At 59.1% G+C, this 10,633-nt stretch overlaps 1 protein-coding gene and 1 non-coding gene across 2 annotated transcripts in view; both read left to right on the forward strand.

The window, feature by feature from the left end:
* Positions 1 to 1,477: 1,477 nt before the first annotated feature.
* On the forward strand, positions 1,478 to 1,548 carry TRNAG-GCC (transfer RNA glycine (anticodon GCC)). The gene has a single exon. It is a non-coding gene; the product is annotated as a tRNA-Gly (tRNA).
* An 8,904-nt stretch (positions 1,549 to 10,452) lies between these two features.
* The window catches only part of PDPR (pyruvate dehydrogenase phosphatase regulatory subunit), an 87,471-nt gene continuing 87,290 nt past the window's right edge, over positions 10,453 to 10,633 (forward strand). The window contains exon 1 of the mRNA XM_002711720.5: positions 10,453 to 10,627. The gene's annotated coding sequence lies outside the window, so the exon portion shown is untranslated. The remainder of the gene's footprint in view (positions 10,628 to 10,633) is intronic.

Below are 10,633 nucleotides of genomic sequence, written 5' to 3' on the forward strand. Positions count from 1 at the left end.
GCGGGGTCTGACCTGCAGACTGGTGCCTCTGCGGGTCCATGCGCTCCAGACTCTGCAGCAGGCTGTCCACCTGGGCCTTGATCTGGCTCAGCTCCTCCCTGATGGAGTGCAGCTCCCCAGTTTGGGCTGCAGGGAGAGGGGCCAGGGTGGGTGGCCGCCCGGCACAGAGGCTGAGGGCAGTGCTGCCAGAGCTCCCTGGCCTGTCCTCACCACGTGTGCGCCCGCCCAGCTTCTCCCCACTGCCCCCTCACTCACGCTGTATCCGCCTTGGGGGCAGCGGGCCATTCCTGGAGGCTTTGTGGGGGCCAAAGCTGCCCTTGACCCCCATGCCTGCATGGGTCCTCCGGATCCTGACGGGCACATGGTTGATGAGCAGGGGGATCCTCTGGTTTTCGTACACCCTGCGAGGACAGGGCAGAGGGAATGCGGCTCGCCCAGAGGGCTGCCAGGTGGGACCCACCCACCTGTAGGGGACGTCTTCTCCGTGCAGCTTGTAGTTCAGGTCGCAGTGACCGCAGCTGCTGTGGAAGTGAATGAGAAGGGGCCACTGTCCCGGGCCAGACTCGCTGGCCTTGGACTTGGGGGAAACACGCATGCAGCTGTCCCTAAGAACGCTGCACTCCTGACCGGAAGAGCCCCCTTCGGATCTTGCCCAAGGCCTCCCCCTGGTTGGCCTCTGATAAGGGGTGGCTGCAGAGGGCAGGAAGGTGACGACGCTGGCTCCTGGCCAGCCAGGCACAGCCTCCCCTAGACGGCTCCACTGCTGATCTTGGCCTGGCAAGGGATGAAGGGCAGCGTTGAGTCAGATCCTAAAGCCACAGTGGGAGTGTGGGAACCTTTAATCCTTGCGTGGGAACAGCCGGATGAAGGGCCAGTAGGCAGGCAGGCTCGGGCCGGGGCCAGCCACCTTCCCGCCGCTGTAGGCTCTGGGGAGTAGGACCACACGCCCCCCCCCCCCCCCCCCCGCCTTAGGTCCCAGGTTCACACTCCAGCCACGCCCCTTTCTCACTGCAGGGGACACGGTAGCCCCGTGTCCCCCCTTCCCGGGGTGGGGGTGGGGACGGAGATCTGAGCAGGGGGACTGGGTGTCTGGTCTGAGCTCCCCGCTGGGGCTGGGGAGGGGCTGCACCAAGGGTGGTGAAGCGCTGGGACGGCTTTAGGGGACTGTGGCCCACTCCCCAGCTCGGGGCCTGCCCACGGAGGGTCCCCAGCCGCGGCCGGGAAGCTGCTGCAGATGCTGGTCGGAGGAGACAGCAGAGCGAGCCTGCGGGTCTCAGGGCTGGGGAGGGCCTGCGCCGCCTCCTGCCAAGGTGGGGCCGCCTCCTGCCAAGGTGGGGCCGGGATCCCGGAGGACGCTGTGGCCGGGAGGGAGTGCGAGGTGACGCGTCTGGAGGAAGCAGCCCGAGCCCGAAGCGCCCTCGTTCGCCACGCCCCGCCAGCGACCACCAGAGCTGCAGCGAGAATGAACCTTCTACTTGCATTGGTGGTTCAGTGGTAGAATTCTCGCCTGCCACGCGGGAGGCCCGGGTTCGATTCCCGGCCAATGCACACTTACTTGTGCTCTTTTTCTTTTCCTTCTCCCTCAGTCCTATTTACCAAGATGACTGTTTTAAGTGTAATCCTGAATAAAGGAACCAAATCAGAGCAACTGCTGCCCAAGTTGAGACAGACAGGGTTTGGGCCAGCCTTCCCTAGTGCAGCAAGGGGTTCGCGGGCGCCTCTGCCTTTGCCTTCTTGTCAGTGCCCAGGCCCATCCCCCCCCCAGTGCCTGCACCCTTTTGGTGGTAGGGGAGCAGCAGCCGCAGCTGCCTCTGGTTTGGATAGTGGTTTCAGTCTGCAAGCCAGAAGGCTCTGTGGGTGGAGGCCAGGCCGCCTCCTCAGGTATCCTCAGGGCCAGACTGTGGGGCCACGGGAGGGACGTAGGTGGCCAGTCCTCACTCCATTTTGAGGCCCAAATCACGTGGCCTGGACTTGGCCAGATCTCAGGGAGCGGCCACTCAGCAGCTCAGCCAGAGCCCCACACCAACAGTCCCCGCTCTGGGCTCTCTCCCCAGGGGCCAGCACCACAGCCTGCCACCCACTGCTGCCCAGCACCCACTGCAGTCCCCTGGGGACAGCTGGTCCCAAAGAGGCGGCCTCCACCCATCTCTGTACCATGTCTCCAGCGCCAGAGACCCCTCTGAGTAGAGCCTGAGTCCCCGAGGGACAGTGTTCCACTCGCCGTGGCTTCCAGGTCCCCCAGGTACAGAGAATCCTAGGGAGGGCTGATGCCACCGGACCCAAGACTGCTGGGGAAGGGAAGGGGTGGAAAGAGGGAATCTGAGGGCAGCAACTGGAGGTGAGGAAGAACCGAGGGAGGAGTGCTCGGCCCCCAACGTGGAAACACGGGTGACACCTTCCATCAGACAGAGCGCTACAAAAGTGGCCAAGAGACCCCCTCCTGGATGAGTCTGCCTAGGAAACCACGCGGGGTACATTTGAGCCAGTGTCCCTTGAGGTCCACCTGGAGGGTCAGAGGCACCTCGAGCAGCCCCCTGCTTCCGGGGTGATGAGCCTAGCCACAGGCCGGACGGAGCTGGCGCCGTGGGCAGCGGGGTGTTTACAGCAGCTGCCGCCTGCCTCTCCCCCCAGGCCAGCTCAAGGCCACCCACAGCAGGAGGTGCTGCAGCCATGACAGATGCCCCCTGAGAAGACAGAGGCCGCACACACACCCTTGTCCGGTCTGTGAACGCGGACGGCGCGTTTGCTGGCAGAAGTTGGTGAGTTCCTTTCTGAAGATAGTTGAACATTTCCTTAGACTTGTTTTCAGCTTCCCCATGGAGGGGCAAGATGCATCCAGGAAGACTCTGCTTGCTGTTTCCAAATGTCTGAACCACAAGCCCCCCACGGTGAGGCTTCCCCGGGAGGACCCAGACCCATGATGTCGGTGGGAAGAGGGGCGCCCTGCCCCTGCTGCAGGGCTGGGTGTGCATTCTGTCCCCTGAAACGGGTGCTGGGATGCACTGGGGGAGCCCCTTTGTCTACAGACAAAATCTGAGATGGAGGGAGCTGGGCCCCTCAACCCTCAGCAGCTGAGTGGGCAGTGTCCCGTCCCAGAGGAACCCGGAGCCTGGAACAAGCCAGAAAGCAGCCTCCCTCCCGGGCAGGCCCGCAGGGAAGACTCACCCGAGGATGGCTGTGCTCCGTGGCCTCTTCTGGCCTGGCCGAGCAGGGCCGAGCCTGGGCTCCAGGGCCATGTCTACAGGAGAGCGGGCCAGAGGGGCAGAGCCTGAGGGGCCCAAGGAAGCAACACATGCCACATGCTCCCTGGCTGGCTCTTCCCTGCCCCTCAGCCCTGGAGGGGGCACCCACCCTGTGGATGGACAGCCTGGCCTGGCCTCCGAAGGCCCCACAGTCTCCTACCCAGGCCTGGTCCAAACCTCAGGGGTCATCCCAGGGTCCCCCTAGACAAAAAGACACATGGTGCCTTTGGCACCCTTCAAAACAAAATTACCCCAAGGGCAAAAAGTGTGCCCTACTGCTTCCTTCAGCCCCAAACCCATGGCCCAGGTCCTGGAACTCGGGGTGGTACCGTCCAAAGGCAGGAAGGGCTGCCTGCGATCCTCGTGTCCTCCAAGGAGACACCCAGCCTGGTCTGGGTTAATTTGAGAGTGACCTCCTGCCACCCACCCAGGACAGACAGCTTCTGGCGGGCTGCCTGCTAACTGGCCTGCCCACTGCCAGGCCCACGCCTTACACCTGCCCCTGGCTAAGCCCCTGCGCTGGCTGCTGCTCAGAGAGCCAGCATGGCTCTGAGTAAGAAGCAACGGGAGCGATTTTTACAAAACAGTTTGAAGTGCACAACATCATTGCCTTCGGATAGACAACCTCCCAGGCCCAAGACCCAGGTCGTTCACCTTGACCATAGAGAAAGTATCGCAGAGCGAGGAGGGACCTGGAGCAAGACCGAGCAGCCACCCTGAACACCCCCTCTGGCTCAGTGCTATTGGGAAGAGCTAGCCCAAGCTCTTGACCTCTTGACAGGTTAGAAAGCCAGGAGTATTTTACTGAATCCTAGTAAAGTCAATCTAACATATCTGAAATTCAAATGAAGAACCCCTCACCCTTATTTATTTATTTATTTTAAATTTATTTTATTTGAAATATAGAGACAGACAGACAGGCAGACAGATCTTTCGTGTGCGAGTTCACACCCCCAAATGCTCACAACAGCCGGGGCTGGGCCAGATTGAAGCCAGGAGCCAGGAACTCAACCCAGGTCTCCCATGTCAGTGGCAAGGATTCAATCAACCACTAAAGCCATCGCTTGTTGCCTTCCAGAGTGGGCGTTAGCAGGAAGCTGGACTTGAGAGTGCAGCTGTGACTCAAACCCAGGTTCTCCACTATGGGACATGGGTGTCCCAGTCTCTACCCCATTCCCAAACACACATTTGCACCCACACACACACCTCTTTTTTAGAAAATATTTTTACGGTGGTGAGTTGCATATACCAGCTAAATGCTAGCAGGAGATAGTTTTGAAAATACAAAGGTGTCATGGATTCTGCTGGCCAGTTCCCACTGCTGCTGGCGCTGAGCTATGCCCGTGCCATACCCCTCTGGAAGGTTGCAGGGAGCTTCCCCCGGTCACAGGGGTGGGGCCAGCTGAGGCTGATGGACGAAGTGGACACTGTGCAGGCAAGGATTTGAGCCAACTTTGGGGATGGAGCGGAGGACCCCAGACTCCCCTGTATGAACTGGACAGAGATAGGGGCTGGAGGGTGCCCCTGGCCTCAGAGCAGTCCTAGATTTTCCTGTGACCTGGAAGGCAGCTCGCTGGGCATCTATAATCAGCCAATCGCCTACCCTACTTGGGGAGGGGGGTCTCTGCAGCAATGTTTGGGATCATGTCAGAGGTGGGAGGGAACGCCTGGCTGCTGTTAGAACCAGGAGATATCCATGAGGACAGTTACCAGCCAAGGGTCCGAATCAGGGCTCCCCTACCCCAGAACCATTGCTGTCTAATGCTGGCATTACAGGACCCCAGTCCCATATTTCCCACTGCAAGGCATGGCTGCATGGGTATGCAGAGGAGTCCTGGGCTTAACTTCTACTTGCTGTCGCTGTCTTGAACTTCATATTTTTTGAACAAGGGGCCCACATTTCATGCTCCACCAGGCGCCACAAGTCCTGTGCATTGGCCTCGCTACCCAGGCGACCTGGAGCAGATGATCCAGGAGGTTCCTACAAGCTCAGAAGCCCTGCAGTGTTCTCACATCTTAGGGGCTGCAGCTTTCGCTCTGAGCAAAGTGAGGACAGCCCGGGACAGCCCCCAGAGGGACCCCCACGCCCTGCCTGCCCTTCTACAGGGTTGTCAGGGCTTCTGAGCTCCTTCGTCACGGGAATCTCTAAGCAATTCGTTACAAGCAGGGGCACGTGGTCTCCCCCGCCCCAGAGGAGCGGCCTGGGGAAAAGGCAGGAGAAAGACCGTGGGCTGCACGGGGGCGCTGCTTGCCCACGGCAAGGGTGTCCACCGTGCAGGATGGGGGGAAGGGAGCACACCCCACGCATGCTGAGTCAGCAGTGGGATGTCCTGCTTCACAGCCGTGTTCTCTCTGCTGTGGCGGGGCCATGGCCGGCCCACCTGCAGGATGCTGGGCAGCAACCACACCCTCTGGAAAGCAAAGCACGAATGCAGCTGGGGGCTCCCCCATGCTGCTCACTAGCCTCCACCCCCCAAGAATCGGGCTGCCGGCCCCTGGCCTGCTGTGGTCCTATCGTCTGAGCCCTTCCCGCGAGTAGTCAGGGAGGGCCAGCACTTCTGCCACCTTTGCAACTGCAGCCCACACGCAGCCCTCGCACCAGGCGCTCAGGAATCAGTCTGCCAGGTGAGGCAGGCGGCAGAGGCCTGGTTCTCTCCCATCAGCCCTACAAAGGCTTTTCCTTTAGAGGTGCTCGGGACAGGTATGGACCCCAGGCCTCCTGTTCCCAAGAAGCAGAAGAGGAGACACAGGGCTGCAGGGTGAGACGACAGAAGGCAAGGGTCCTTCTCAGTCCCTGCCAGAGATGACTGGTTTTCCTCTTGGCAGCCCCAGGGCCAGGAGAGGCCACCCCAGTGGGCCCTGCGCGGCTCCTGCCCCCTTTTCTCCCAAGATGGCGATTGGAAGCTCACGGCAGACCTGGGACTGGAGTTGGCAGGGTGAAGCTCCACCCCAGGGTTCACTGGGGAGGGCAGTGCCGGACCTGGTGTGACAATGGTCCTAGTACTACAACTCCACCTGCAGGCTGATCCCACAGGGAGCCCTGGGCTGTGACCTGCACCATGGAGGCCGTTATTCCTGTCCCCTGCAACGCTGGGCTCACCCTGTAATTCAGATCTCTCCCTTATTCCTTCTCAGGATAAGCAGAAGCAGTTCCTCTCGTTTGTAGAGAGTTTATCCTTTCCAAAGTCCTTACACTCGTCGGTATGAGAACCCTATGAGCGGGGGGCGTTCCCGAAACACCGGCAGCACGTATCTGAGTGGCAGTTCAACTCCCGGCTGCTCTGCTTCCGAATGCAGCTTCCTGCTAATGTACCTGGGAGGCAGAGGATGCTGGTCCCAGTAATTAGGCCCCTGTAACTCATGTGGGAGACGAGATAGAGTCTCTGGCTCCTGGCTTCAGCCTAGTCCAGCCCTGACTGTTTCAGTCATTAGCAGAGTGAGCCAGTGGAGGGAAGATCTCTCTCCTTGTCTCTCTGTCACTCTGCCTTTCAAATAGAAAAAGAAGTTTCAAACCATTTAAATATAATAAATAATTAAGAAGCCCACGAGGCATGAGGAGTAAAAACATTTACTCCACACTTCTTAGGTGAGTCAGGAGGCTCCAGGAAGTGATGTGACTTACTCAGGGTCATGAAGCCTTTTACCCACAGCAGTTAGTTTCTGTACAGATGTATTTGTTTTCATTGTTTAAATTTGAAGGAGAGAGAGAGAAAAGCACGCGCACACACACACACACACACACACGGAGAAACAGATCCATCACTGGCTCATCCCCTGAAAGCCCACATCAGTCAGGGCTGGGCTGGCTGAAGCCAGGACCCTGGAACTTGGTCTGGGTCCCCTGCATGGGTGACACGCAAAGTACTTGAGCCATTGTTTGCTGCCTCCCAGCGTGCACACCATCAGGAAGCTGCAATTGGAAGAGAAGCTGCGACCGGACCCAGGTACACTTACATGGGATGCCGGCGTCCCAAGCTTCAGCCCAACTCCAGGTGTCAAATGCCCACCTGAGAAACGAGTTTATCATCCGTGCTTTTCCCGAAAGCCAAGCACTCACTCGCCGTCTCCCCAGCTCCTAGCTCCACACCAGTGTCCTTCAGCCTTCTCCAGGACAGCGCTGCCGTGTGGGCTCTTCCAGAGCCGATTCTCAGAGCTCTGCAGAGCTCCTGGAAACCATCAGCGTCTGTGACAAACTCCTTTTCTGCCCAGAACTGCCAGAATCGGTTTCTCTTGCTTAAAACTGAGAACCTTGATGACAAATACAGGGCCATGGGTGGATGGAGAAAGAAGCCCTGAAGGAAATAGGGGCCATTTAAGGCTGGGAAGTGGCCAGAGGACAGTGAAAATCCAGCTAGCATTAAGGGACAGGATGCTAGAAGCCATCACAGGCCACAGCAGACAGTTAATCCTTTGCAGTCCCCGAGAACAAAGCGCCCATCAAAGGCAGGGCTTTGGGGGACCCAGAGGCTCCTGGCATAGAAGGACACAAAGATCCCACTGCAGCCAGGATCTGCCAGGCAGGGTGGCTGTGCCATGAGCACCTGGCAGCTTAAGTGAGAAAAAGACCAGCTCAAAGTCCAAATTCTTGACTCAAGTCACCGTTAGAAAACCTAAGAATTTTAGTGGCAGCTAAGAGTCGAACAGAGTAAAAAAAAAAAAAAAAATACACACACACACACACACAGCTTGATCCAATGGCTACAAAGTGACTGTCAGGTGGAGTTATATACAGGAAAGACTGAAGATCAGAGACCACTAAAATAGGGCAGTATGGGAAGGTACATAGACTTTTTTTTTTTTAATTCAAAAGGCAGAGCTAGACGGACAGAAAAAGAGAGGAGAAAGGCCGGCGCCGCGGCTCACTAGGCTAATCCTCCGCCATGCAGCACCGGCACACCGGGTTCTAGTCCCGGTCGGGGCGCCGGATTCTGTCCCAGTTGCCCCCCTTCCAGTCCAGCTCTCTGCTGTGGCCAGGGAGTGCAGTGGAGGATGGCCCAAGTGCTTGGGCCTTGCACCCCATGGGAGACCAGGATAAGCACCTGGCTCCTGCCATCGGAACGGCGGCCATTGGAGGGTGAACCAAAGGCAAAGGAAGACCTTTCTCTCTGTTTCTCTCTCACACTGTAAAAAAGAGAGAGGAGAAAGAGAACTCCTGTCTACTGGTTCACTTCTCATGTTCCCACAACAGCTGGATCTGGCTGGAAACTTAATCCAGGTCTCCTACATAGTAGAGGAACCCGGTCATCACCATTACCTCCCAGGGTCTGGGTCACTGGGGAGGTAGACTCAGGAGTGGAGCTGAGAATTGAGCCCAGGTACCCCAGTGTGGGACACTCGCATCCTACCTGGTGGCTTAATGACTGGGCCAAACACCTGGGTCTCATGGAGCTCCCTTGCTGGCCAAAGCTATCCTCTGTCACTCTGAAGATCCCGGTGGCAGAAACCCACTAGCTCTTCTCCCGGTATCCCTCTCCTCCAGGGCGCACCTCTAGGTGGAGCCCCCAGCCTGGCCTGCGGTTAGGTGTGACCAGTTATGAACCAGAGCGAGGAATGAGATCTTGGCAGCCGGGTTCCCCTTCTGCTCTGCGCTCGAGTGGGGAACAGATTTCCCTTAGCGGAGCTAGCATTCCCTCAAATATCCCAGGAGGAGTCTCCTTGTGCACTGTAGCCTGATCTCCTTCATTTTTCTCAGTTGTTATCATTAGGCAGAGAGAGAGAGAGAGATCTTCCATCCATTGGTTTGCTCCCCAAATGGCTCTTCTGGGTCTCCCAAGTGGGTATAGAGGCCCAAATCCTTGGGCCATCTTCCACTGCTTTAAGGAGCAGGATTGAAAGTGGAGCACCCAGGATTCGAACCTGGTGCCCACCTGGGATACCCACACCACAGGTGGTGACTTTTGGCTAAGCCACAGTGCTGGCCCCTACCTTTCAGTTTTCTCCAGACTTAAGTCAGTGAATGTAACACAAATAGTCACTGTTGCCAAGTTGCCAACACGTTGTTGTTAGGCAGAGAGAGAGAGAGAGAGAGAGAGAGAGAGAGAGTTCCCATCTATTGGTTCATTCCCCAAATGCCCAAATACCTGCAACATTTTGGACAAAGCCAGGAACCCAGAACTCAATCCATGTCTCCCCAGAAGATACAAAGACCCAGTTATTTGGGCCATCACCTGCTACCGACCTGGACACACATTAGCAGGAAGCTGGATCAGGGAGCAGGAGGAGCCGGCACTGGAATCCAGGCACCCCGGTATGGAATTTTTTTTTTTTTTTTTTTTTTGACAGGCAGAGTGGACAGTGAGAGAGAGACAAAGGTCTTCCTTCTGCCGTTGGTTCACCCTCCAAAGGCCGCCGCGGCCGGCCCACCGCGCTGATCCGATGGCAGGGGCCAGGTACTTCTCCTGGTCTCCCATGCGGTGCAGGGCCCAAGCAAGCACCTGGGCCATCCTCCACTGCACTCCCTGGCCACAGCAGAGAGCTGGCCTGGAAGAGGGGCAACCGGGACAGAATCCGGCGCCCCGACCGGGACTAGAACCCGGTGTGCCGGCGCCGCTAGGCGGAGGATTAGCCTAGTGAGCCGCGGCGCCGGCCCCCGGTATGGAATTTCAGCTGTCCTGACCGCTGGACCGAACGGCCTGCCTCACCAACAGGTTTTGACACCCCCCCCCCCCCGCCCCGTCTTTACCGGCAAGAGCCAGCGAAGAAATAACTGAAGAGAAGCACGGAGGGAGTTAGGGCTCCCCCAGGTGGCACAGCCTGCAAGGGGCAGTGCGAAAGAGGGAGGCCGGGGAGCGAGCCGAAGGGCACAGAGCGGCAGAGGAGGCGTCTTGATGCCCCAGCTTGCCCAGTCCGCACACCCTGAGGCCAATCGCCTGCCCCTCGCTGCTTCTGGCCATGAGGATCACGAGGGGACCGGCGCATTCCTCGGTTTCTCCGAGCACGGCCTGCGGACCCCCTGTCTTCCCGCGCCCGCTGCCTGGAACTGAGGGGCCACGACACCTGCCTGCCACACACCCACTGGGCGCCCGGATGGGATTCGCGATCTGGGCTCGGCTGCCCCGCCGGTGCCAGGGCTCACAGCCCCAACTCCTGGTCACCTTGGAGGGTGTCCTCGCGGGCTGGGAGCACCCTCGGGGGCGGGGCCTGGGGCTCGAGGGGCGGGGCCTCGGGGGCTGCAGTGGCCGCGGCCTCAGGCTCCACAGCTGCGCGTGCGCGGGCCTGGCTCCCCAAAGGGCACGCGCGCACACCTGGCCGCTGCCCGGCTGGCTGGTGGCCGCTGCTGGGCGCGCGGGGCCGGCGGAGGTGCGCTACGCGGCGCACAGCTGCTGCAGGCGAGGTTCTACGGCATCACACAAGGGCCTGCTCTCCCAGCGCCCACGGGGCAGCAGGTGAGT

The sequence above is a fragment of the Oryctolagus cuniculus genome, chromosome 18 (genome assembly GCF_964237555.1).
Source record: "Oryctolagus cuniculus chromosome 18, mOryCun1.1, whole genome shotgun sequence".
Taxonomy (NCBI): Eukaryota; Metazoa; Chordata; class Mammalia; order Lagomorpha; family Leporidae; genus Oryctolagus; species Oryctolagus cuniculus.